This window comes from Bos javanicus, chromosome X, assembly GCF_032452875.1.
Source record: "Bos javanicus breed banteng chromosome X, ARS-OSU_banteng_1.0, whole genome shotgun sequence".
Taxonomy (NCBI): Eukaryota; Metazoa; Chordata; class Mammalia; order Artiodactyla; family Bovidae; genus Bos; species Bos javanicus.
In genome coordinates this window covers 136859619-136884655 of record NC_083897.1, presented here as the reverse complement: position 1 = coordinate 136884655, position 25037 = coordinate 136859619, and the positions used below count along the sequence as shown (strand labels likewise).

Sequence of the window (25037 nt, the reverse complement as noted above, 5' to 3'; positions counted from 1 at the left end):
TTCTATCTTGCTTCTAAGTGATGAGGAATTTCAAGTCTCCAAGGAGGACAAATAACAGGAGAAAACTTGGTCAGGAAACTCCAGGCCCCCAGGGCTAGAGTTTAGAAAACACTTATGCAGGTGAGGCCACTTTCAAGAAGTTTCGACTATATAAATTCCTCTTTGTCAGACTTACCCTGTATTAGTCTAAGACAGTTATTATATTTTCTTATTATAAGCATGCACTGTGTCCTGCACCTGGAGCACTTGCCAAATTGCTGATTTATTCCTCTTTCTATACATCTGCAAAAAGAATGTGTGTTCTGTTTCATCAGGGAGTTACTTGAAGTCACAGATTGCTAACTCCAAATGAATAGAAACAGTGATTAATCTTGAAGATACGAGCTCGCCACTATTCATGTAACAGATGTCCGTTATGATGAGTTACACATTTGTTCCATGTTTACACTAAAATACAAAAAGAAGATTCAACTATTTTGTTAAAAAAAAAAAAGAAAGAAAAGAATGAATGGGGGAGGGGGGAGGTAGGGAATTAGAACATACTGGAAAGTGTTTATTCAGGTGCCAGGTTAGATGCGATCTTGACATGCAGTACGTCCACAGGGTGGCAGGTAAGGAGGCAGGGAGCGAGAGATAAGCTGGGGTAAACGTTCCTGGCTTCATGTCAGGGTGTGGATATTAACTCACTTCATCTCCCTTGGCTGACAGAAGCACTAATGCCAAAACCGGCAATTTCATCAGCATCAGCTACACAGAAGATGGGGTTTCAGAGGAAGGCGTGAGAAAAGGGAGACTGATGTATGTAATTTTACTCAAATAATTAAAAACAAAGTTGGCAGTCTATCTTCCTGTCAAGAAGAATAAATATCAGACTATGGAGTTGGAAGGCCAAGTGCAAGAGGCTTCCTGCTGCTCCATCTTAACTTGGGTCCAATACAAACTTTAGAGTTGACTCTTCACAAAAACATCCATTCAAAGTGATCTTCCTCTGTGCTTTTGCAGTTCCCTTGAGCAGAGCTAAGGCAGAGAAGAGGATACATGCCAGGGGTAAGTGTGGAGGGGGCTGCCTGACTAAGCCACGTGAGAGCTGATAGTTCCATAGCCACAAACACAGGGTTTGTATAACCCTGAGCTATTTCTCTAAAATATAAAAGGATGAGTGCAAGAGAAGTTTCCAGAACTTTCCTTTCTCTCATTATTTGATTCCTGTCCTCACAAGCCCAGAACTAAAGCAAAGCCTGCATTATAGTAGGAACTAAGTACGTATGTACACACACACACACACACACACACACACACACACACATTTAAATGAACTAAATGAGCATGGGCTGGACTTCATGAAAGACATGTGCACATGGATTATATTTATCAATAGATTAATTACCTTACATATTTACAGGCTCAATGGATTACAGCAGAGGCAGTATCACAAAAGTTAAAGAATCTTTTCTGAATGTTAAAACATGGCTGTAACGTGTACTGAACTATACCTCTCCAGAGTTTCTTTATTTTTAAAACAATTATTTATTTATTTTTGGCTGTGCTGGTCTGTCATGTGGCGCATAGGCTTTTTGCTGCTGTGTGCACTCCTCATTGTGGTGGCTTCTCTTGTTGCAGAGTACAGGCTCTAGGTGCTCAGGCTCAGTAGCTGTGGTACACAGGCTTAGTTGCCCAGCAGCATGTGGAATCTTCCCAGCCCAGGGATCAAACCCATGTCTCCTGCATTGGCAGGTGGATGCTTAACCACTGGACCACCAGGGAAGCCCCCAGAAGTTTCTTTTTAACAGCAACACTTTTAAGAAGAGAAAAGAAACTTCATTTTGTTATTTAATAAAGGGACGGGATCAGCAAGACCAGTCAGTAAAAAATGAATAATTTCAACAGACTCACTGAGAGTTTTGCTTTTAAAGCATTTTAATCACTATTCCTCTCTATTTCCAATAATGTATCATGTGCATGCTTAGTCATTTCAGTCATGTCTGACTCCTTGTGACCCCATGGACTATAGCCTGCCAGGCTCCTCTGTCCATGGGATTCTCCAGGCAAGAATACTGGAGTGGGTTGCCATTTCTTTCTGTATCAAACCTTTTCAACTGCTCCTAACATGTTGAATTTTAAGATGTGAAATACTCCACTTCTACATCTCAACCCTTCTTGTTATTATTTGAAGATTATGAGAGAAGGGAGCAATCCTCCTTGCATTTGTGACAGTCACAATTCCAATTAGAGACTGGAACTATCCTTCAGAAAATTCCTTGTGCTGATGAGATTTCTGGGAGCCAGTAAGGCAGCAAAAGCCTATCTGTCTACCTTAAGCAATGCAGGGAGAGACACACTGCAAAGGGAGCCAAAATAATTAAGGAACTCAGCTTACTAAAAATGACACATTGATGGTTCAAAAGGACACATGAACCTCAATGTTCACTGCAGCACTGTTTACAGTAGCCAAGACATTGAAGCAGTCTATCAACAAAGGAATGGATAGAGAAGATTAAATGAAAGTGAAAGTCACTCAGTCGTGTCTCTTTGCGACCCCATGGACTATACAGTCCATGGAATTCTCCAGGCCAGAATACTAGAGTCAGTAGCCATTCCCTTCTCCTATGGCTCTTCCCAACCCAGGGATCAAACCCAGGTCTCTTGCATTGCAGGCAGATTCTTCACCAGTAGAGTCACGAGAGAAGCCCAAGAATACTGGAATGGGTAGCCAATCCCTTCTCCAGCAGATCTTCCTGACCTAGGAATCGAACCGGCATCCCCTGCATTGCAGGCAGATTCTTTACCAACTGAACTATCAGGGAAACCATAGAAGATGAGGTATATATATACAATGGAGTATTACTCAGCCATAAAAAAAGAATGAAATAATGCCATTTGCAGCAACACAGATGGACCTAGAGATTATCATACTAAGTGAAGTCAGACAGAGAAATATTGTACAATATCCCTTATACAGTGAATCTAAAAAGAAATTATACAAATGAACTTACTTACAAAATGGAATGGGGGGAAGTGAGGAAGGATACTTATGAGGGGAAGAGGGAGGAGTTTGGGATGGACATGTATATGCTGCTATATTTAAAATGGATAATCAACAAGGACCTACTGTATAGCACAGGGAAATCTACTCAGCATTATATAGCAATCTAAATGAAAAAAGAACTTGAAAAAGAATAGATACGTGTATATAAATAACTCAGTCACTTTGCTGGTCACCTGAAACTATCACATTATTTGTCAACCATATGCCAATATTTTTAAAAAGTTTAAAATAAAAATTAATTAAAAAAAATAACCCGTTGTAATGCCATGTTCAAAGTGTTAGTAAGTGGGTACTTGGAGCCAGATGAAAGAGTCTTATAGGCATTCTCCATCTCTCTGTCAAATAAAATTGAGTATTTTTATGTAGTCTAATCCCAGCAAGTGAACCAAGTTGATGACAGAGAAAGGAAGCTTCCATTTTTGAAGAAAGTAGGAATTTCAAGAATATAGGGGTCAGCAAACTTTCTGTAAAGGGCCAAAGAGCAAATGTTGTTGGTTCTGTGTGCCACAGGACCTTTGCTGCAGATAACTATCACGATGGGGAAAGCTGCTGCTAAGTCGCTTCAGTTGTGTCCAACTCTGTTCGACCCCATACACAGCAGCCCACCAGGCTTCACTGTCCCTGGGGTTCTTCAGGCAAGAACACTGGAGTGGGTTGCCATTTCCTTCTCCAGTGCATGAAAGTGAAAAGTGAAAGTGAAGTCGCTCAGTCATGTCCAACTCTTAGCGACCCCATGGACTGCAGCCTACCAGGCTCCTCCATCCGTGGGATTTCCCAGGCAAGAGTACTGGAGTGGGGTACCATTTCCTTCTCCAGATGGGGAAAGCAGTCATGGTCAAAAAAAAAAAAAAAGGCAGAGCTGTGTTTCAATAAAACTTTACAAAGGTAGGTGACATGACAGGATGGATTTAGCTCACAAGCCAGAGTTTGCTGACCCCTGGGAAAAAAACGTGGATGTCTCTCCAAAACAGACTGAAGATGCCAAACTTAAGGTCCCATTGAAAATTACAGTGCTTCTCATGCCCTGTACTTTTAAACCACGCTCAGCACCACCTACGTTTCTTCAGTGCATCTTCACCATCTTCCAATAGCATGTTTCTTAAATAAATCAGAGATGCACTTCTCAAACTATCTGCATAAGCTTAGATTCGACCAAGAAAATAAAGTCATTCTAACCATCCCAGCAATAAAGAAGTATTAGGGCTTATATCAGGTTTGGAATATCTAGAGGTCAAGCAGGCCGATACCAAAATGGAAAAAAAAAAGAAAATCACTACCAAAATGCAGGAAAGTAGACACTTGACTCCACCAGCCCATCCCAGTAATATGGGTGGTTACCAAAAGCTCTACAGAACTCTCCTCCAATATCCAAGAATTTATGAACACCCCCGGCTCCCCCCAGCAACTATCTCTGTCTACACCACCAAAGCATCTTGGTCTTCAACACTCCCTAAAAAGCCACCGTGAGTCATCTTCCTGCCCAACACGCAGCTGCAATCACCCCTGATCATAATAACTTCTATTTCTTTCATCTGAACAAAGCTCACGTTACTCTCTTTGGCAGACTCTAACTCCGGACCTAACAGAAGCAGAAGATATTAAGAAGAGATGGCAAGAATACACAGAAGAACTGTACAAAAAGATCTTCATGATCCAGATAATCACGATGGTGTGATCACTGACCTAGAGCCAGACATCCTGGAATGTGAAGTCAAGTGGGCCTTAGAAAGCATCACTACAAGCAAAGCTAGTGGAGGTGATAGAATTCCAGTTGAGCTATTCCAAATCCTGAAAGATGATGCTGTGAAAGTGCTGCACTCAATATGCCAGCAAATTTGGAAAACTCAGCAGTGGCCACAGGACTGGAAAAGGTCAGTTTTCATTCCAATCCCAAAAAAAGGCAATGTCAAAGAATGCTCAAACTACCGCACAATTGCACTCATCTCACACTCTAGTAAAGTAACGCTTAAAATTCTCCAAGCCAGGCTTCAGCAATATGTGAACCGTGAACTTCCTGATGTTCAAGCTGGTTTTAGAAAAGGAAGAAGAACCAGAGATAAAATTGCCAACATCCGCTGGATCATGGAAAAAGCAAGAGAGTTCCAGAAAAGCATCTATTTCTGCTTTTTTGACTATGCCAAAGCCTTTGACTGTGTGGATCACAATAAACTGTGGAAAATTCTGAAAGAGATGGGAATACCAGACCACCTGATCTGCCTCTTGAGAAACCTGTATGCAGATCAGAAAGCAACAGTTAGAACTGGACATGGAACAACAGACTGGTTCCAAATAGGAAAAGGAGTACGTCAAGGCTGTATATTGTCACCCTGTTTATTTAACTTATATGCAGAGTACATCATGAGAAACGCTGGACTGGAAGAAACACAAACTGGAATCAAGATTGCTGGGAGAAATATCAATAACCTCAGATATGCAGATGACACCACCCTTATGGCAGAAAGTGAAGAGGAACTAAAAAGCCTCTTGATGAAAGTGAAAGTGGAGAGTGAAAAAGCTGGCTTAAAGCTCAACATTCAGAAAACGAAGATCGTGGCATCCGGTCCCATCACTTCATGGGAAATAGATGGGGAAACAGTGGAAACAGTGTCAGACTTTATTTTTCTGGGCTGTGAAATCACTGCAGACGGTGACTGCAGCCATGAAATTAAAAGACGCTTACTCCTTGGAAGCAAAGTTATGTGCAACCTAGATAGCATATTCAAAAGCAGAGACATTACTTTGCCAACAAAGGTTTGTCTAGTCAAGGCTATGGTTTTTTCTGTGGTCATGTGTGGATGTGAGTTGGACTGGGAAGAAGGCTGAGCACCAAAGAATTGATGCTTTTGAACTGTGGTATTGGAGAAGACTCTGGAGAGTCCCTTGGACTGCAAGGAGATCCAACCAGTCCATTCTCAAGGATTTCTTTAGAAGGAATGATGCTAAAGCTGAAACTCAAATACTTTGGCCACCTCATGCGAAGAGTTGACTTGTTGGAAAAGACTCTGATGCTGGGAGGGATTGGGGGCAAGAGGAGAAGGGGATGACAGAGGATGAGATGGCTGGATGGCATCACTGACTCGATGACGTGAGTCTCAATGAACTCCAGGAGTTGGTGATGGACAGGGAGGCCTGGTGTGCTGCGATTCATAGGGTCACAAAGAGTCAGACACGAGTAAGCGACTGATATGAACTCCAGACCATACAGGGAAGAGAATTGGAAGGGATGCTGTGCCCACCTGCTCTTCAGCAGTGTAGAAGCGATCTTTAGAGGGGGCTGATGTCTATGGGGTCACACAGAGTCGGACACGACTGAAGTGACTTAGCAGCAGCAGCAATCATACCTACTTGACAATGGCTAGGCCACCACATTCCTCTCCTTGGTCAAGGCAGCATCCCTCCATCTCCCATTACCCCTTTTTAACCTTCAAATGAAATAAACAACATAGTGCTTCTGTCCTACTTGTTGCAGGGATTCCCTATCTGCCCCAAACTCACTCAAGCGTCCCCCACAAATGGAGCCACCAAGTCCTGTTTGTTATTTTATCCATAAACAGTTGATGACTGTCCTTTAGTTTAATCACAATAGCTCTTTCCCTGGTGGCTCAGATGGTCAAGAATTGGCCCGCAATGCAGGAGACCCTGGGTGCAATCTCTGGGGCAGGCAGATCCCCTGAAGGAGGAAATGGCAACCCACTCCAATATTCTTGCCTGGGAAGTCCCATGCACAGAGGAGCCTGATGGGCGGCAGTCCATGGGGTCTCAACGAGTCAGACACGACGGAGTGACTAACACCTTCACTGGGCAATGTAAAAACTGAAATATGGGTTTCACTCACTCCTTATTCCATAACAGTGGGAAGGAGGATGGATTTTATTGATATATACAGATATATCCCTATCAAAACAGGAAGAAAAATGCCTTAATACAACCCTCATTTCTACAACTGGTCACATGGCCACTCTTAGTTCTTACACCTGTCTCTCTTATTACTCACAGGGAGTGGCATACACCCAGAATACTCAAGTAGCATCACCATAGATTAAGGAAATCCAGCTGGGATCTTGGGCTTCCCTGGTGGCTCAGAGGTTAAAGCGTTTGCCTGGAATGTGGGAGACACTGGTTTGATCCCTGGGTCGGGAAGATCCCCTGGAGAAGGAAATGGCAACACACTCCAGTACTCTTGCCTGGAGAATCCCATGGAAGGAGGAGCCTGGTAGGTTACAGTCCATGGGGTCGCAAAGAGTCAGACATGACTGGGTGACTTCACTTCTTCTTCTTAGCTAGAATCTGCCACCCACCCACCATCATCAGGTGCCTGCCTTGCCTTGTGCATGAGTCCAGCCTTGGTTTCTCCAGCTCCTGGGCTCCCCCCACAACAGAGCCCACAGTCTCACCCCCGCTAGTGACCCACTTTTTGGCAACTCCCTGGCTCAAGGGAGGCAAAGAGATTAGAATTCGGTGAGCCAAGGAAAGGAGCAAAGCCCATCCAGGCTGCCATGTTTCTAAATCCACATGCTCCTCCTACCCCCATGTTTTAACCTTTAAATCTGGTCTCTGGTCTTCTGCTGCTGCTGCTAAGTCGCTTCAGTCGTGTCCGACTCTTTGCGACCCCATAGATAGCAGCCCAGCAGGCTCCCCCTGGGATTTTCCAGGCAAGAACACTGGAGTGGGTTCCCATTTCCTTCTCCAACGCATGAAAGGGGAAAGTGAAGTCGCTCAGTCGTGTCCGACTCTTTGCGACCCCATGGACTTGCAGCCTACCAGGCTCCTCTGTCCATGGGATTTTCCAGGTAAGAGTACTGGAGTGGGGTGCCATCACCTTCTCTGCTCTGGTCTTCTAGATGGGTACAAAAGTGAACTTCACCTTCAGTTACTATCATCTCTGTCTTTCTCTTTTCCTCTCTTCCCTTCTTCCCCTCTCTCCCCTCTCTTTCTCTGAAATCTGCTAGATTTTAGAGAGTGTATCTTCATTAAATTACACCTAAAAGGCATGGATTAACTCTCTTTGATCTAAGCTGGGTAGCTGAGTTGATTACAGACTGGGGTTCGTGGATTTAGATTCGGCATGAACACATTTTGCTTTGTACCAAGGAAAAGCCTATTTCAGAACTTCAAAGTCTAACTCCCCTAGCCAGCCAGCTCTCAAATGTGTGCTGGTGGTCAAGGGCAAGGATAATGTGTGTGATGGTTCAGTGCAAGCGCTACCCCCAGCCCTAAGAAACTGATAGAGACACCTTCTCCTTAATGACAGGTGTTTTAATGGGCAAGGGATAATGAGGTTTTCCTTTAAAAAAAAAAAAAAGGAAATAAAGGTCAAAAGGTTAATATCATCTGAAAAAGCTTTGCCAATAAAAGCCCCCACAATATCCAGTTAAGAATACCAGTTTCCAAATCCTCTCTCATTCTTTCCACCCTCCCTCCCCACATGTGTGTACCCCCATATACACACCCACACGTGGGCACACACACAATAATCAAAGAATTATGGAAGACAGGTCAAATGGATTTCAACTAGTATAAGGGTTGGTTAAAGGGTCAGAAGGACCCGAGTTCCAGTCTTGCTCTGCCCTTACTGTGATTCCCTTATCATGTTATTTAACATCTGTAAGCATCAATTTTCTCCATTAGTAAAGCGTGGATAATTTTAATTTTCTGAAGAAAATTATCACCAACTTTGAATGAGGTGAAATGGGCTGTGGCGTGACCTTTTAAAATCTTACTGGAGCACTAACCTGCCTACTGAAGAGTTAATTATCTAGGGAACATATGTCTGTTTGACTTTCTTTTATTTGATTAGAATTCACATGCTCTGAAGTCATATATTAATACATCGATTTTTATCCAGTGGTAAAGATAACCTCAAAGGTTATGGTTTTATTGCCCTGTAGGATTTTAACCAGTTTTGAATCTACCCTAGCAATATTATTCTAACATGCTATTTTCCCCTCAAAATGTCTATAAATATTGAATTCTTCAAAATGCCCATGGCATCATCATAACCCTCTTAGGGTTCCCATCATTAATGAGCTGAATAAATTCTTCACAGGCATTCATTCTCTATTTGTGTGAGACTCCTGTTTTTAGCTCTTTAAAAATTACACGCCAATAGTACCTATGTCATGAAGTTGTTATGAGAATTAAATAAAATAATGCAAAAAAGCAATTAATAAGGCCTTGATATTTTAAGCAGTTAATGAATATTAACTATTATTATTAGCTGTAATTAAATGCAGTATGATGCACAGGAAATAAAAAATGTAGCATATTAACTTCTCCCAGAGATACCTATGCAGTTAAAACAAAAATAAAGAAAATATTCATTTAATATTCAGCTTCACCTTGATCTCCCTTGGGACTTTTGAATCCTCTAGAATCTAGCCCAGTGAATTAAACTTTTGAACTAAAAGCCATTTTCATGGATGATGCCAGCCCTTATAATTGGGTGGCTCTACAACTGTGTATAGAATAAAGAATCTGTTCCACAAAGAAAAAGAATTTCCCCACTTCACCTGGTCAATAGTAGATAATAAAATTAAAGTTGGGATTAAAGTAAAAATAATTTTTCTTCTCCATCCTCCTTTGATATACCCAATTATTATTCCTCATTTTATTTCCTTCAATTTTAGTGGGTTATTTTCTCTGGCTTTTCCCCCATAAGTTTTTAATGGCTACATCCCTATCTTCTTTTGTCTGATTTCATTCAGTAACTGCCAAAAATAATGGTGTTTGCTCACACAAAAAAAGCCAGTTCCTCTAATTTCACTATGATTTTGGTTGCCTTTCATACACAAACGGCTTTTTCAAATTATAAATCCTCAAAAAGCAAACTCAGATCATTTTTAGTTTCTGTTTTTCGATTTTTTTGTTTGTTTGTTTATCCATTTTTTAGAACTTGGCATAGGAGTTAAACCAGCTTTGGCTCAGAGGAACCAACTGAACTGAGTAATTCTATAAGTGTTGAAACAACACTTCAGAAGCAACACATAACCTTTCCATAGTGATGTCGAGAGAAGAATAAAAAAGCATCTATAAAAATAAACACAAGCACTGGGGCACGCAATTTCCACAGAGAAGTACAAGGGCAACAAAAGGAACTGGGATTTACTCTGAACTGTACACAAACCACAGAGAGCCTGGGTCATCAAATACTTTTTAAAAACCTTCAAACACTGAAACACAATGCAGAAACCTACTGCACTCATTGAAAAAAGCAAACAAGGGAACACAGGGACTTAAATCAAGATTAAACACTCAGCTGTTGTTCCCTTCCAGTGAACCGAAGAAGAGCCAGTTGAATTTGAAAGAAAGTGAAGAAGATAAATAACACACGTAGTACTCAACAGTTCTATCTGCAGAGCTTACTCATGTGTCTAGACATGATCAGACATTTTATACACACACACACTTCAGATACATACTCATGTGTGTTATGTTGTGTTGTCTACCTGTCTGTTTCATATACTGATTTATTCATACCAACACACATTTCCTAGCCTTTGAAATGGGTGAATACCACCACTAAGCAAGTGAAGAAATCAGCTGAGGCAGCCCTCCTGCATGACGACTCTCGTCCCTGCCTACTCCAAGTGTGGTCCCTACATCAGTAGCACCACCTGGGAGCTTGTTAGAGATGCAGAGTCTCAGACTGCACCCCAGATCTCGTGAATCAATACCAAGATTTTAACCAGATTCCCTGGTGGTCTGTATGTACAAATTCAAGTCTGAGAAGGACTGCCCTAGATCCACGCTACCCAGTATAAGCGGTGATGAGCCACTTGTCTATTCAACTGACATGTGATTGGTGAGACTGAGAAACTGCCTTATTATAATTATTAAAATATAAATCTAAAATATAATACTTTATTCCATTACTGGAATACTTCTAAATATGTTGGGAACAACTCTGATACATGAATCTAAATACAGATCAAGTATTTCCGATGAAAACTTAGTATCTGAATTGAGAAAGTGCTCTAAATGTAAAATACACACCAGATTTCAAAGACCTAGCATGAAAAAATGTATGCAACATGGGTCACGTTTTCTAGAATGATTCGAGGTTAAAATACAACTTCAGATATGTTGAGTTAAAAAGTTCACATGCTTCTCTTTTACTTTTAAAAATATGACTACTGGAATATAATGCCTCAGGTATTATTTCTACTGGACAGTACTGCTTTGGATCCACGGGTCTCAAACTCTAAAACTACTGCTGCCTGGGTTTCAATCCCAGAGATTCTGGTGAAATTGGTCTGGGGTGACCCTGGGTGTTAGAATTTTTAAATGCTTGCTGGTGATTCTATTGAGCTGCCAAGATTGAGAACCACCACCCCAAGTTAATATAGATTCATTAATCCTAACTGATAAATAATGACCTCCTAAGGACCTTATGTCTTCTAAGAGCTTCCATCATTCCTCAACTCAAAGGTGGAACTGGAGAAGAACTGTACTGCCTATTTTTTACCTGGAGGGCAAAAGCATCCCCACGGGTGTTATCAGGGCCAGAGGCTGGATGAGATTATTCTACCTCAACTCCAGGCAGAATCAGACAAACCAAAAGACACGAAAATCGAGGTCCTCTCAGTTATCTCCAGAAATCCATCTCTGGCAATTCCAGCAATTCGTTTCCATATCCAATGCACTGGGCCTCCGACTTCTCTGTGCTTAGAATAATTCCTTGCATAGTTTGTTTAAAAGCAGAATTTCTGGCCCTGAGTGAGTCCCAGAACTCTGCGGTAGGGTGACAAACCACCCAGGATTGCCCAGACTGTCCCATTTGGGTTTCTAGCACCACATCCTGGGCCAACCAGCCCAGAAGGACATCCTACCCCGGCGTAGTGCGTGTGTAACAAGTGGTCCAAGTGACCACTGTAGACACCAAGTGTGCAGTTGGAGAACCATGCTGAGAAACATGGGTTGTTGAATATTTTCTAGTGACATCCTTTCTGGATTAACCAACTGCCCTAAAAAGCAGCCATTGAAGGGACACAAGTAGTTCAGCAAATAACTACTGGAGAAAAGCTCTCACCTAATGAAATTTATCAGTAAATTATGTAAACCTGTATGCAAGAGCAGCCACCAAAGAGGTCACCCTGATAGCTTTAAAGGGAATGATTTCAGTGTCAAGAATTCAGCAGCTAGGAGCTGGGGAGGCCAAGTCAGTGTATGGCATGAAGGCATGTCAACCTGAAGTTTGATCACTGCTTCTGTCATTTGCTAGCTGTGTGACTTTGGTGAAGTTCCTTGACCTCTCTGTGCCTGACTGTTTTCATCTGGGATGATGAAATGAGTCATTCATACCAACAGTGAAGCTTAGCCATGAGAGTAAAAAACAATGCGTGGGGCAGACATATTCCAGTCGAGGGACATTCTACAACATACCTGACCAGTTCTCCTCCAAACTGTCAAGGTCTTGAAAAGCAAGGAGAGCCCGACCAACCGTCACAGCCAAGGGAAGCTCCAGGGGACAGGATGATCTACTGTCATGTGGCATCCTGGATGGCACTCTGGAACAGAAAAAGGACATTAGATAAAAACTAACAAACTTCCGGGACATCCCTGGAGTTTCAGTGGTTAAGACTTCACCTTCCAGTGCAGGGGGGTGGGTTCAATCCCTGGTTGGGGAACTAAGATCCCACATGCCTCACTGTGCCGCCAAAAGATTCAAATATATAAATAAAAGGAATACGAAGAGGAAAGCCTTATTTGGAAACAAAAAAAATTCAAATCAAGAATGAATGTTAATATTAATGTATCAAAATTGGTTTACTTCTTGTGACAAATGCACTATACTCATGGGAGACAAGAATAGGACAAACTGAGTGTGCCGCTGTGGGAACTCTGTATGCCTTTACAACTTTTCAGTAGATCTAAAACAACTCTAATTTTAAAGGTTTATTATAAAAAAAAAAAATGCCTAGCATGGTAGCACACAGGTCAGAATTACACAGTTAACCACAGTCACTATTATTGTGAACTATACATGATGGATGATGTGTGTGTGTGTGTGTGTGTGTGTGCATGTGTGCACTTAGTTGCTCAGCAGTGTCTGACTTGTTTGTGACCCCATGGACGGTAGCTGGCCAGGCTCCTCTGTCCATGAGATTCTCCAGGCAAGAATACTGGAGAGGGTTGCCATTTCCTCCTCCAGGGGATCTTCCCCACCCAGGAATCGAACCCACATTTCCTGCATTGGCAGGTGGGTTCTTTACCACTGAGCCACCTGGGAAGCCCTATTATGGATGATACCAAAGGAAAAACAAGCATCTTGATCCAACATTTTCATGAGAAACTAGGAGCTTGAAACCTCAGAGATGGGTTGAGAGATGAGAGGGAATATGCAGAAGCCATAAAGATGGCTTCTGTCATCTACAGCCAGTCCCCGGCCTGTAACTCCTGTCACAGGACCCTGCTGCTTTTCTCCCTGATATTGCTCAGAGGCTGTCATTACTTTCTTCACTCAAATGTTCCCAGTTCGGAGCCCAAACTCCTGTACCCCTCTGCCTGTGCACACACATGCCAGCTAGAGGGTCAGCATCAAAGAGTAGAGGAAAACCACTGTGGACTAGCCAGAGGTGTCTCAGATGGTAAAGAATCTGTCTGTAATGCAGGAGACCCAGGTTCGATCCCTGGGAAAAGAAGATCCCCTGGAGAAGGAAAAGGCAACACATTCCAGTATTGTTGCCTGAGAAATCCCATGGACAGAGGAGCCTGGCATGGCTAAGCAACTAATACTTTCACTTCACAGAAGCAGAACCCTTTTCAGCCATGTTTTCTCCTCCAAGCCTCCTTGCAGCTCCTCTACCTCTCAAAAAATAAAAGCACACAAGCCAATAAATGCAAATACCACCACTCCACTGACCAAGTAACCTCGCTTGGTGGGGGCGGGGAAGGCCTCACCCTCGGGGTCCCGTTATACTTGCAAATACAGGTGGTAGAGCTTAAACGAATACTTTAATATATTCACTTGGACTATACTGTACCTTGTGTTTCCGATTTCATTTAAGCTTCAGGAAAAAAAAAAAAAGCTGTTAGATAGGCAGGGCAGATGTTTTTACCCCCATTTGAGTGATGTAAAAATTTTTCCAGAGAAAGGAAGGAAGGAAGGGAGGGCGGGAAGAAAGAAATTTCAGGAGACAAGCTGATTCATACAGTTAATTTGTGGGTCTCTGTATTAAGCTATTGGGGCTGCCCTTATAAAATATCACGGGCTAGGGGGCTTAAACAACAGAAATTGGTTTCCTCACAGTTCTGAAGTCTGCAAGTCCCAAAGCAAGGGGCCGTCGGGGTGGGTTTCTGGTACAAACGCTCTTCCTGGCGGCAGATGGCCACTTTTGCTGCATCCTCTCTGGTGGAGAAGGAAGGGGCTGGGTTTCTTCTTCCTCTTCCAAGAACACCAGGACTAGCAAATTAGCACCTCTCTCAGCTGACCTCACTTAACTTTAATTACCTTCTCAAAAAAAAAAAAAAAAGGAAAAACCCTTCTCCAAAGGCAGTCACAGCTGAACCTAGGACTTCACCACTGAATTTGGCCGGGGTGGGGGAGGGAGGGGGCGGGTGTGTAGGTGTGTTAGTCTCTCAGTCATGTCTGACTCTTTGCGACCCCATGGACTGTAGCCCACCAGACTCCTCTGTCCATGGAATTTCCCAGGCAAGAATACAGGAGTGGGTTGCCACGTCCTTCTCCAGGGGATCATCCTTACCCAGGGATCAAACACGGGTCTCCAGCACTGCCGGCAGATTCTTTACCGTCTGAGCCACCAGGGAAGCCTGGCGGGTAGGGAAGGGTACCCCCCAAACTCAATTCCACCCATAAAAGGGTGCTCTCTGACAAGGGACAGAAGAATTCATTGGATGACAGGGATGAGCTAACTCTTAGAGGACGGGAAGAACAACCAATTGGACTAGAGGTCAGCTCACTCTGGCCATCGGGTCAAATTCAAAGGTCGTCTTTGTTAAGTCAAGAAGCTTTTATTGGACCTCCATCATGCCCATTCATCTGCATTTTGCCCAGGGCTGCTTTCCCGGCTAGGCTGGCTGAGTAGACTAAGGGCTCCTGAAGACCCAAATATGAGCTTTCCTGTCCTTTAAAGAAAAAGTGCACCAGCTCCTGGGTTAGACCAATCTGTGATAGTTGGTGCCATCTGCAAGATGCCTCCTTAGATCAGTAATCCCGCCAGTTCACTGGGAGCAGAAGTGCCTTCCAGAGTCACAGCCTGCAGGCACGGAGCTCAAGAGAAGAACTCGATCGAGGGCACAGAAGGTTCACGAGACTGGAAAAGACTTCCAGGCCACCCCACCGCAGGGCCTAGGGCTTTTCTCTTAGACCTTGGAACTGTGTGTTGGTATCAGCCCTCAGCACTGTGGCTTCCGACAACTCTCTCATCCTTACAGACTCTTGCCGCTCAGGCCCCAAATGCCACGGCTGTTTCCAGTCACACCCTATCAGTGCTGGCTGTGAGTTATTGTAGGCGTTCAGTTTCTTGAAATTTTACTTTGTTTCAGTTTTGCATGTGTTTTGTATGATTAGGGTTTCCATAGAAAGCAGATCACTTGAATTAAGGGAGCCTTGCAAATAATTACGGAGACCTTAAGGGGTTTCCAGGGAAAATCTCGGGACTGTTAGTCCCAGATGCAATTGTGGGTCCTTTTCATTATTAGACAGTATGTTCCCTTTTCTTTTCAGCATCTGATATTGAAGTCATGGTGTTTTCCTTACTGTATTGATTATAACCCAGGTTCCTTTTTATAGAGACATTTGTCAATAGAAAACAGTTCTTAGATCCTCTTTGAATTAGTAGAGACATTCCCCAAATTATTTACTCAAGAATCCAGAGCCTTCTCATTAGGCCTGTGGTAGAATTTAAGGAGGCAAAACTACAATTGGGATTAATTACACTGTTGGCAAATGGATCTTGTTATTATTTGACTTACTGATCTTCCTGTCCATACAGACAGATCATTTGCATGTAGATTCCTGCTGCTTTAGTCTGTCCAGTATCACTTGCTCTGAGGGACATCCTGTCTCCCATTGCATGTGGTTGTAATCAATTGCAACACTCCAGGCTGCCCGCAAATCATATTACCCTGTTCTACCCCTCGACATAGTCATCGATCCAAAAGAAAGTATGTGACTTGATAGGAGCTGATTAACCAGGATGTTAAAGAAGCTCTGAGAGAGGCTGTCACACAGAAGGACACCAGGCTGAGAGAGGGAGGCAGAGTCCCCAGATCCAGCCCTTCCTGAAGCCTTACCCAGCCCTGGACTTCCTAGGGATGTGGACCACTAAATTCTTTTTTCTGTTTGACTAATTCCAGTTGGGCTTCTCACTCAAAGCCCCAAATGTCCTCACTGATATTACACATTTCCAGATAGACTTTTAAGTATTCTCAGGAATATGCATCGCAACTTTCAGAGGGTGCAGGGCACTGAGCACTGGGATCCATGAGTCCTAATCCCAGCTGCAGCCTTAGAACTCCCAGGCCTTCCCTCTGCCAGCTTCAGGGGCTTTAGAAATGGAGAACCTATGGGACATGGGATGCAACCCAGTTTCTTGGGTATATTGGGTTGGCCAAAAGTTTGTTTGGGTTTTTGTAACAAGGAGATCAAACCAGTCAATGCTAAAGGAAATTAACCCTAAATATTTATTGGAAGGACTGATGCTGAAGCTGAAGCTCCAATACTTTGGCCACCTGATGCAAGGAGCCAACTTATTAGAAAAGACCCTGATGCTGGGAGAGATTGAGGGCAGGAAGAGAAGGGGATAACAGAGGATGAGATGGTTGGATGGCATCACTGACTCGATAGACATGAATTTGAGCAAGCTCCGGGAGGATGGTGAAGGACAGGAAAGCCTGGCGTGCTGCAGTCCATGGGGTCGCAAAGAGTCGGACAGGACGGAGCAACTGAACAATAACAATAACACCTGAATGAACTTTTTAGCCAACCCAGTATTTATGCCTTCTCTTATGCACAAAAGTGCATTCTGGACTTGCTTTCTTAAATTCCATTTCTCCCTGACCTTTGGCCCTTCTTGGCGTGGAAGCCGGACAAAATCCATGAGCATGTAACACTGATGGTATCAATCTTGGGAAAGAAGGGAAGACCAAGTAGGTGAGTGGCTGGACCCCCAACATTGATAATGCTTGACAGAGTGGTCAGGCTAACGTTTGGGGCCGGGGTTGGATGCCAATCCTACCAGTGGTCCCACGCACCACAGAGGTAACCAGGAAGGAGAGATAAAACTCACAGTCCACCACCAAGTGGCTGCAAAATTACCCCTTCAGTGAAGACCCATGTTTTTCTCCTTTGTTTTCCAGAAGATAAGTTTCTAAACCCATCTAAAGTCTGCCTCACTAGATTCTTTAACTGTCGCCTGAAGTGTTAGTTATGACTCTGTTTCTGGAGATAAACTCTACAACCTCCCTCCTCCCCCAGGAAAGTTCCTGACCGAGGCCCATCCACACCAGCCAAAATTCTGATCCAAGTGACTGGCAGTTACCTAAATGCCAGTGATATTGGGCACTTACATGTGTTTGCAGGTCATGATAAATAAGTACCCTTCTTTGTTGTCTTGTTTCTTTGCAGTTTACCTTGGCTTCTTCTGTTTCAAACTGATAGAACTAAAGTCAGTTTTTAAAACGCATGGGGAAGGGAAAACTCTTTAGGTTAAAGGCGGTCCGCCAAGGTGCTAATTCCATCTTTGGTAGGTTTTTCCCAGGACTGTGTTCCTCATCCAGGAATTTCCCTGAGCTTGGTGGTTCACTGGTCCAAATTCCAGCTTTGAATATATAAACCAGCTGAAGTGCTGGGTTGCCCCAGGGACTAGCAGGCAGTTTCTGAACTTCCATCGCCCCCCAGTGGCAATTTCTTAAATCTTTGTGTTAGTTACTCAAAAGAATTTAGGTTATGCCTTTTCCCTCCAAAGTCATCTAAAAACAAAAAAAATTTTTTTTTAAATCTCATACTGCAGATTTTCAAATGTTTGTGTGGAGATGTGTTAGTAATGTCGAGTTTATAGCTGCTGTTTCACAGGGTCATAGATTCATGCAATTGACAAGAATCATGCAATTGACAGATCTCACCAATTAGGACGCCCTTAGGAAAAAATTCTTACCTATCACAGCTGTAGAGTCCAATATTAAAGTGATTACCCCAAATGAGTTTTTTTTTTTTTAATTGAGAGGATCCATATTTGGGTTTCCACTTTTCTGAGTCAATTAAAACACTGTCATTATGATTTCTAAACTCATGCTATCCCTTTGTAAACTTTTCCACCATAAAATGTTTTGTAAGATTGTCTGAGAAGGTGAGAAAACATTTAAAGCCAAAAACTATGAAGGTTTTGGAACTATATATATATATATATATATATATATATATATATAAACTTTGTAAAAGCCAACCTCAAACCCATACAAATAACTAGAAATTATCACTATCAGGTTGTCAAGACCTGTAGCAGATGAATTAAGACACGAAGTAGCAGAATCAAAGGAATAAAAAAGTTTTAGTGATTTCAAACCTCAACCAGATGAAACTCAGCAATAGGTGACAGAGTTGCCCTGGGTCATTGCATAGAGAAGTTTAATGATCCTGAAGAGTCTTTCCATGGTCAGTAGGCACATTTAATCCATCTACCCCCATCCACCCACCCATCACCCCATCCCCTTATCCATTTACCCACCGACCCATCAGTCCATCCCCCCATTCATCCATTCAGACAGGTTTAGAAAGATACTGTGTGGAAAACAAAAGAGAAAAAAGTGTTTCTTCACTGCAAGAATAACTTTGCATCCACTTGGTCATGTGCTGTGGGCTTTGTTTCTCTTTCCTGATTACCTCCATCCAACCATCTATAGATTAGGTATGTGCCAGATGTTCTGTGACGTACCAAGGCGAGAAGATGGATAAGATGTACTACCTGCTGTCATGGTTTTCAAAGCAAATGAGACTTTCAAGATTTTTTTCAATATGGTCTTTATTCTAAGGCTTCATTCTCAGAGAAGGTGGAAATAACCAGCACCAAACTAATACCTTTTGAAAAGACCTTGAGCAGGTAGCATCAAGAAGCCTAGAGATCTAGTCAGCCTTGACTGCGTGGGTTAGAGATGAGAACTCTGCCCTCCATAGCCACTGAATGTTTTCTCTGAAGAACAAAATGTAGGCTCTGTGGGATTCTAAAACCACAAACTATTTTGAGATAGAGAGCAAGTATATGTATGGAACAGCTGAAGAATATTTTTATGGCATCATAAGCTCACAGCCTCATGTCAAATACAGTCAATGCTTTTTGATGGCTGGTATAAAGTGTTGTTTTTTTTTTTTCACCTCATGTTTGAGCAAAGGGGGAAGTGGAATTTCAGAAACCAAGTCCAGACTGAAGAGGCTTATTTTCAACTCATAAAAGGGAAGGTTCTTGCCTCCCTACCCTAGCAGTGGAGTTATTACTTCGGCTTATTTTTTCCAATCACAGTAAATTCTTTGGGTTCACCACCTGCTAGACCCCACCCCCACTCTGCTTTTAAATTAGAAGCCGGGTTTATAGTCCTTTAAATAATACTGACCTTGTGCTGACCCCCTACACATCAAGCATTCCTGCCACTCCTAAATCCGGAGTGGAAGTGTGTGCCCTTCAGCTTCCTTTACTCAGATCCTGACTTCTTTCCGGCCAGAACATTCTCCTCCTCTGGCCACCTGCTTCCCTCACCTTTACAGGATTAATTTCATCAAATCTCTTTTGCTCAAGTATCCTGAATCCTGGTGATCTAAGGGCCTCATTGTTAGTGCCAAAGTCTATCATTTCTTCCTTTTTCATGTCTAGCATAATATCTTGCACGTGTGTGTGTGTTACACTCAGCTGTGTCCAACTCTTTGCAACCCCATGGACTATAGCCCACCAGGCTCCTCTGTCCATGGAATTCTCCAGGCCAGAATACTGCAGTGGGTTCCCATTCCCTTTTCCAGGGGATCTTCCCAACCCAGGGATTGAACCCAGGTCACTGGGCTTACCTGATAGCTCAGTTGGTAAAGAATCTGCCTGCAATGCAGGGGACCCCAGTTCGATTCCTGGGTCGGGAAGATCTGCTGGTGAAGGGATCAGCTACTCACTCCAGTATTCTTGGGCTTCCCTTGTGGCTCAGCTGGTAAGGAATTCATCTGCAATGTGGAAGACTAGGGTTCGATCCGTGGATTGGGAAGATCCCCTGGAGAAGGGAAAGGCTACCCACTCCAGTATTCTGGCCTGGAGGATTCCATGGATTATACAGTCCATGGGGTCGCAAAGAGTCGGACACGACTGAGGAACTTTCACTTTCACTCCTGCACTACATATTCTTTACCATCTGAGCCATCACGGAAGCCCCCTGCACATAGTAGGTGCTTAATAATTTGTTAAAAGCAAGGGAAGGGGGAATAGCAGGGGGAGAAAGACAGAAGGAAGGAGGAAAGACAGAAGGAAGAGAGAGAGTGAGGGAGAAGAGAAAATAATAAAGAAAGAAATGAAAGGGAGAGTAAAGCATTCTTTTACAAGGACCTACTATCTCTCTGGGCTCCCCTGCTGGCTCAGTGGTAAAGAATCCACCTTCCAATGCAGGAGATGCGGGTTCGATCCCTGGTTCAGGAAGATCCTCTGGAGAAGGAAATGGCAACCCACTCCAGTATTCTTGCTTGGAGAATCCCATGGACAGAAGCCTGGTGGGCTACAGTCCACAGGGTGGCGAAAGAGTTGGATATGACTTAGCAACTAAACAATAACAAGTTATCTCTCTAATAAGCACCACCCACCAATTAAATACCCACTTTTTCTTAATGAATGTCCTAAGCAAACTTCTGAAGTTTTTTCAGTGATTTGACTTTACACAAATGTAATCTCTTAGAGTTAATACTTTAAAGTGATGCTTTTCAGTGTTTTCTTGTAGTCCTTTGGGGTAAAGACTGACCTGTTCTCTGTTAAAATAAAACAATGCAACGCCAGCCCCCTAACACACACAATTTTCAGGAAATCTTTAAAGTAGCAGATAGAACATTCTTCAATGTAGCCCTTTTCCTACCACACAATTCTTACCTACATAGTCGAAGTGTTTGAAGAGAGCAAAGCACGTGAATGCACAACAACACAAAATTCAAAGCTGTTCCCAGAAATGGAATTTCCCTTAAGCATTTAACCACCAGTATAATATACAATCATTTCTGGCATCTGCGTGATACAATGAAAGATATATTTCATGCTGTTTCCCGAGGAGTAGTAGCCCATTTTTTTTCTAGTAGCCACTTTTTGGTGTTAGAATTTCCAGCACCATAGCAGACTCACCTGAGTTAAATATATCTGGACGGGCGAGACCTTGGAGGGGATCCTCAAGCTACATGAGTGCCGCCTGATCCTTTCTCACCTCAGAGGGCCCAGTGCTCAGTGCTACTACCCTGCAAAAAGTAATGGAATTGAGTATAAGGCCAGTATGAGAAATTATAAAGGAATTTTAAAAAATGTATCAACTACATTATTTTCACAGATAATTACTTTTGAACTTATTTTGATAAAGCTAGGGGCTAATTATATAATGATTGTATCAATAAATGGTAGAATAGTCATATTCATCTCATCTACTTACTAGATATATTATAAAGCTGAATTAATTGGGGGTAATGCAAAACTTTAGGCAAATGTCCTGCTTCCATGTGAGATGAGACCTAAGCAATTTTCCCTCACCAGGAGGTACTTTCAAGTAATGCTTCTTGAACTATCTACAGTGAAGGACTAGTTTTTTTTTTTTTTTTAATTTCTAATCAATTTCCAACCAATATTTTGGTTAAAAACAAAAACCAAAACAGTACTAATGGGATGAAACAAGATGCAAACATACAAAATGCACCCCAAAGTTCTTTGTTATCAGATTCATGAGATATAAAATGATTCTCTTAAATGGCTATCCAAGTTTTTCTAAATGCTGGCTTTCAATTTATGTTCTTCTTTCCAAAGACAACACACAGGGGAATCGAAAGTCTTACTGTCAAAGTATGTTCCTTGGACCAGGAGCACTGGCATCACTTGGGTGCTTGTGAGAAATACAAACGTAGACTCTCACACCCCATCCAGACTAATGGAATCAGCACCTGCATTTTAACAGCCTCTCTGAAGGATATGTACACCCAGTAAAATGTGAGATGCACTGATCTAAACTAGAAAATCCAAGGTAATTGTACATCACTCAGGGAATTCAAACCGGTGCGCTGTGACAACCTAGAGGGGTGGGATGGTTTGGGAGGTGGGAGGAAGGCTCAAGAGGAAGGGGACATGTGTATACCGATGGCTGATTCATGTTGACGTATGGCAGAAACCAACACAACACAACATTGTAAAGCAATTATCCTCCAATTAAAAATATTTTTTTAAAAAAAGCAATTGTATAGATACACAGACACACACATATAACTTTAAGACCATAGAATGTTTTATTATCAACTCATATTTTGTATGATACTTATTTAATAGTATCACCCTTAAGCAAAGTATAAGCCTTCATCAGCTAGGCCTGGCCTTCCTATCCCCCCAGGGCTCAACATCTGAGTCACCTGAATCTCTAGGTCCTGGGAAGATCAAGTTTCCCTAAGTTACATGGTGCTTCTCAGAGATCTATGTTCCTATGGTCACCTCTGCCTCTGGACTCCTCTTTCTACCTGGGCTGACTGAGTTCACATTGACCCAGATGAAAAAAATCAACCCTTCTATCATCTTGTACAGAAATCCATTTGCCAAAGCTTTTGTTGATTTTGTTAAAACTCAGAATAAAACACAGCTACTTGGATATTTTATGAACATTATTCAAAAAAAAACTATATGCCAATCTAAAAAGTTAACCCAATGGGTAATGGATAAATAACACTAGACACACTGCCCCCACCCCTTCAAAATTAGGAATATCCATAGCCACTTTCCTGAGTTAATATTTTTATTTTGCTGTAAAGTCCTAACCCACATAATCAGAAAAAATTACAGGCATTATAGTTAGAAATAAGGAGGTAAAATTATTATAAGTTGAAATTATATGACAGAATCCCTGGAAAATCTGGAAAATCAAAGATAATAAACAAAAAGTAAGACTAACAACAACCTGTGAATTCAAAACTTTGCAAAACATAAGGCAAATGTAGTCAAAAGCTTTCATAAATATACCAACAATAAATTTGAAGATATAAAAAGAGGAAAAGATCTCCCAGTCATTACAAAAACAAAGTTTAAATAACAAGTAATAAACTCAACATTTTTAAATGATTTTAAGAAACACTTTAAAATTGTAGTAAGGGTCACAAAAGAAGACTTGAACATTTGGAAAGGTACTGTATGTTCATGTATAGGATGACACATTTTTCTAAAGAGTTCTAGTTTTCCTAAATATAGAAACTTAACATAATCCCAGTAAATTACCATCCAGATTTTCAACAACAAACAACCTTGACCAGCCAACTCCAAATTTCATTCAAAAATAAACAAGCAAAGTATCAAGAAAAATTCTGAAAAAGAATAATGAGGAGAATGATGCCAGATGGTCCCAATACTTAAACTAATATAGTATTGGTGTGTTTGTGGACATAATGGTTCAGAGTACAAAGTCCAAAATAGATCCACATACACATGGGAATTTAGTGTCTTAATAATGAGCATGCATGCGTGCTCTGTTGCTCAGTCGTGTCCAACTCTTTGCAACCCTATGGACTATAGCCGGCCAAATTCCTCTGTCCATGGGATATTCCCAGGCAAGAATACTGAAGCAGGTTGCCATTTTCTCCTCCTGCAGTTCTTCCCGACCCAGGGATCAATGATGTCTCAAATCACTGTATGTAGGGGGATATAGGGGGATGATTTATTGAAAAACTAGCCCTGAGACAATTGAGTAAATGAAAAAGATAGAGGGGAGATTAGAGCTGTACTTCATTCCTTACACCAGAATAAATTTCAAACATATTAAGGGTTTAAAGTAAACAGGTGAAATTTTTTTAACTTGAAAAAACAGAAGAATTCATTTAGGACTCAAAGTACTTCCAACCATGCCCCACACCTAGAAATCATAAAAGAAAAGGCTGTGAAATTAAGGTACACAAAAATTACTCAAAGCAAAATTCACCACAAACAAAAACAAAAGAAAAATGACCAACTGAGAAAATATGTCTAGTTCATCATTGTGAACTGAATTGTGTATTTCCCCTCCAAATTCACGTGTCAAAGCTCTAACCCAAATATGACTATATTTGGTGTTTGGGTCTTCCGGGAGGTAATCAAAGTCAATTAGGTCATAAGGGCACAGCCCTAATCTGAAAGGACTGGTGTCCTCAAAGGAAGAGACACCAGAGAGCTCCCTCTCTGCACGTGCATGGAGAAGGGGCCAAGATAGCAGCTGTCTCCAAGCCAGCAAACCAGAGACCAACCCTGATAGCACCTTGATCTAAAGCTCTGACCTCCGGAACAAAACAAGTTTCTGTTGTTTAAACCCTTCAGTCTGTATTATTCTGTTTGGCAACTCAAGCAGACTAATACACTCACACTTTAGAAAAAGAGCTAATTTCTTTACTATATAAATAATTTCTACAAAATCAGTAACAAAAAGAGCAATACATTGTATTGATGAAGGTGTGGGGAAACACATGCATTCCAAGAGGGACAGGTCAACTGGTATAACCACCTATTGATGATAATTTGGAAATACCTATCAAAGATAAAAGCAACTTCCTCTTGACCCAGTCATTTTGATTCTAGGTGTTTATTCCATAGATGTGCTCACATGTGAGAAACAATGTGTAAATACAATATTACTCAATGCAGCACTGTTAGTAATGGGAAAGTATTAGAAGCAATCTAATTTGTTGTTCACCAGTAAGAGACCGGTTACGTAAAGTATATTAATCTATACAATGGAAGAGTGTACAACTGTTAAATAAAAACAAAAGGGAACACTTTACACATCAATATGGAAAACCTCCAAGATATCTTAACTGAAG

The 25037-nt window shown here is 42.0% G+C and overlaps 1 long non-coding RNA gene across 1 annotated transcript in view; it reads right to left on the bottom strand.

Annotated features, from left to right (window-relative positions):
• LOC133242121 (uncharacterized) overlaps nucleotides 1–25037 on the bottom strand; it is an 80185-nt gene that overhangs the window by 30716 nt on the left and 24432 nt on the right. Inside the window, exons 4-5 of the long non-coding RNA XR_009734771.1 lie at nucleotides 21358–21467; nucleotides 12428–12552 (exon numbers count right to left, since the gene is read on the bottom strand). This is a non-coding gene — a long non-coding RNA (uncharacterized LOC133242121). The remainder of the gene's footprint in view (nucleotides 1–12427; nucleotides 12553–21357; nucleotides 21468–25037) is intronic.